Source organism: Mizuhopecten yessoensis, unplaced genomic scaffold (assembly GCF_002113885.1).
Source record: "Mizuhopecten yessoensis strain PY_sf001 unplaced genomic scaffold, ASM211388v2 scaffold4767, whole genome shotgun sequence".
Classification (NCBI taxonomy): Eukaryota; Metazoa; Mollusca; class Bivalvia; order Pectinida; family Pectinidae; genus Mizuhopecten; species Mizuhopecten yessoensis.
The window spans coordinates 1,844-5,450 of NW_018405711.1; the positions used below are offsets into that span (position 1 = coordinate 1,844).

A 3,607-nucleotide genomic window follows, 5' to 3' on the forward strand; every position below is an offset into this window, starting at 1 on the left:
ATGCTTATATATTTCAGGTTGTCCACTTGGGAAACACGGTGTTGGTAATTGTGATTCAGAGTGTGATGTAGGGTGTGCCAATGGTCTGTGTGATCCAGTGACCGGAAAATGCGCATGTAATTATTCATATCTTAAGATTTTAATACTCAATGGAACCAAAAATGCAGCATGCCATTTGCCTGTTGAACGAGAGAAAACAAATCAGTTTATCATTCTTTTTTTTTAACGAGAACCATTGCGATAAAACGTATTTTAAGTACAAGAAAAAAGTGAAGGTCGTCATCATAACCTGATTCAAACTGTGGTGTTTTGACCTTGAATTGGGTTCGTATAGGCTTTCGATACAGTGATACCATTATATATGTCCTATCATGATGATACTATAACATTTACATTATAACATTATAACATTTTATAATTTGAGTAAATCAACATATGAAAAGCAGCGTTCAATTTTGCAATTCTACGTCTTATATATATATTTCCTGTAGACTGTTAACCTCATTGTACACAATGCATCCAATAAGTATATACATAGTGTACATGTTTCATTTTATTTTAAGACTGTGCTGATGGATACTTTCGGCCTGGATCTTTATGCATAGAATGTCCCTCAAATTGTTATGATAACGCATGCAATGTAGAATCCGGTGTTTGTTCCGGTAAGTGATTCATTATACTTCAGTTTAAAACACCAGTCATATAAAATTCTCATATTTCTTTTCGCATTTTGTGTTAATACAAATTCTTGTCAAAAATATATTGCATTCGATGTGGGGAGACAAATACATTTCAATTTTAAAATGATACAACATCTAAGGTATTTTTTGCTAATATGTATTAATCAACTTAATGATATCATGTTATAACTAAATAATTTTTATAATAAACGATTTATCTTGCTTAATGTTATTTCGGAATATACATGAATCAAGCACCATTGTGTACAATCACATTTTCAGTGACAATAAATGACCTAAAAATATGACGAAAAGGTAGCTTCTTACAATTTTTTCATATTCTAACGTGTTTTTCGTCATTTTCTACGAAAGCGTGTACTCCCGGGTATTATGGCGGCCGTTGCAATCAGGCTTGTCTGTTCAACTGTAAGGACAACCGATGTACGCAAATCAATGGAGAGTGTGAAGGTATGTATCACTGGAAGGCATGAAAAAAAAATGTATAGAATGTCTTAAATAAGGATCATTTAAGAAATAATATACTTTTCATATATTCTATTTCCCATATTAGCATACAGCATTCAGATCAATTTTGCATAAAAAATCCACGTTACTGACACAGATCCGAGTTTGAATTTTAATACGTCTAATGAATGAAAATTAAAAGGATATGCAAATTATAATAATGGTGTAGGATGTGCAGCCCTACAACTGAGAGAATAACAAAGTATAGTTAAAACGTGCACAGCTATTGTCGTTTTACGTAGGTTTTTCGGGAAAATGAACATAATCTTTGCGAATCAGGATCGGTAAGCAAGAACATGAACAAGTATGTAGAAAGAACACACAGCAGAGAAATAGTATGACATAAAAACACATTCCGGTAGAAGTACGCAAAAAAAACGAACAACATGGTTGTAAAATATCTGGTCCGATTATGATTTGGTGATGGAATGAATCCCGATCATCAAAATGAAAATTAAATTTCATCAAATTGAGGTAATATTAGAGTTGGAGAGCAAGAGGATACTTAATATATGTTTGACATGATTACAATACATGGTTGCTTTATATGTGATAGGTTTGTTTTGTATTTCAATATGTTGGTAAAAAATGTCGATATGAAACTATATACAGTTCGTTCTCATTTTTGATGGCCAGGCTGTGAAGATGGATTCTTCGGATCGTCCTGTGATGACTGCTCTGTTGGTTGTACTAGTCCAGTCTGTGACAAAATATCAGGAAATTGTAGTCGTAAGTATTAAAAACAGAGCACCTTATCTACTCACTACTAAATCATATTTCAAAATGTCTCATAATCTATTTTCCCGAGTGACAATGGGAGATCCAATTGTCAATGAAATCATAATGTCTTTACATAGTGGTTTTTTTTTCGTATTCATCATTAGTTTAAATTGCAATAAAGAAATTCGTTCAGATGTTTTAGAACGTGTATAAGATACATAGCATTGACGTTGTTACCGGCTTGTTGTTTCTTGAAAATAAATCAAACGTAGATACGAAAAAATCATTATAAAAAGAGTTAAAAACCTACTTATTAACTACAATCCATTAAAGCTTATTTAGACACCCTCGTATATGCGTATACTGCATACATAAGCATTATGTTCTAGAAACCCTCACGGAGGGACCGCAGTGGGGTAGTCAAGTGGTTAAGGGGTCTGACATTCTGCTACCACTAGCCTTTCACCATTTGTCACCGGTTGCTCAGTTAAATATCATAACTCGGACAAGTTGTTTCATGTATATCTCTTTCTTTACTATCTCCGAGAAACCGGGTATGCTGTTCCTAGTATAAGCCTGCTAATACATGCTGAGGGCAATGTATCTGCACGCCCTCTATAGAGTCAATATCAATGGCTCTATCAGTAACCTAGAGTACAGAACCGTCTCTCACAAGTCAGATTGTAAGGGGCAGTCGCCAGGTACTGGCCGTAGGTTGGTGGTTTGTCCCCGGAAACTCCAGCTTTCCTCCGCCATCAAAACCTGGCACGGCCTTAAATGACTATAGCTGTTAATAGGAAGTAAAACTAAAACAAACCAAACTCCGGAAACTCCAAATATCTAACCTGATTAGGTATGTGGTAATAAGTGTTCTGAATTATCCAAATGCATGTTGTAAGATGCGTCTAGTGTGGACGATTTCCATGATTAATGACTGCTTTAAGCGCAAAGTTCATGGATTGGTTAAAATTCGTCCCTATATTTCACATAAATTTGCATTTCGTACTTGTGTTTTATCTTTCAAATATTACCAAGAACTAGGACAATAATAGAATATGTCAAAACATTTTATAATACAATGTTGATCCCATGATCCTGTCCTTTTCAATTTCAATAAATGTTATTGTCAAAGGACAAATGGATTGGGCAGCAGGCATGATCTATTTACGGCCTTTCCAAACATAGTAACAAACAGTGGTACAAGCATAGACATAGACATTAGAGCATACAATCAAATACATAATCAGATTAGGGGAAACAATTACTAATACTCATTTCTATTATAATTGAATCTAATGGTTTAAATTATAACCTTTTATTTTGATACCGAAAAGACATATAATATATTTATTTATTATATGCATGAACATTTCTCAAACTCATGTAAACTGGTTATCCGTTGAATATCGATTTCTAAATATAACCTATATGGAAATTCCCCGGAACCTGTCATAGCGCATGCGCAGGTAGACCGGAACACGATATGTCAGATGACATTATAAGATGGCTGCTGGCGAACGTTTCTCCTCCGTTACATCAGAAAAAAACCTATTTGAGGATAAAGATTATGTTAACATAAAAAGGGCCACTGAACACGCAGTGCATGTCCTCAATGCTTATCTTAAGAATAAAAACTAGATGATGTCTTCGAAAGCTACGATGCTGACCTGTTGAATTCAAAC

General features: G+C 34.3%; 1 long non-coding RNA gene across 1 annotated transcript; it reads left to right on the plus strand.

Moving 5' to 3' along the window:
- The first annotated feature begins 17 nt into the window (after nucleotides 1-17).
- LOC110449665 lies at nucleotides 18-1,939 on the plus strand. Its single transcript, XR_002462874.1, has 4 exons — nucleotides 18-116; nucleotides 564-662; nucleotides 1,053-1,148; nucleotides 1,842-1,939. It is a non-coding gene; the product is annotated as an uncharacterized LOC110449665 (long non-coding RNA).
- The last annotated feature ends 1,668 nt before the right edge of the window (nucleotides 1,940-3,607 follow it).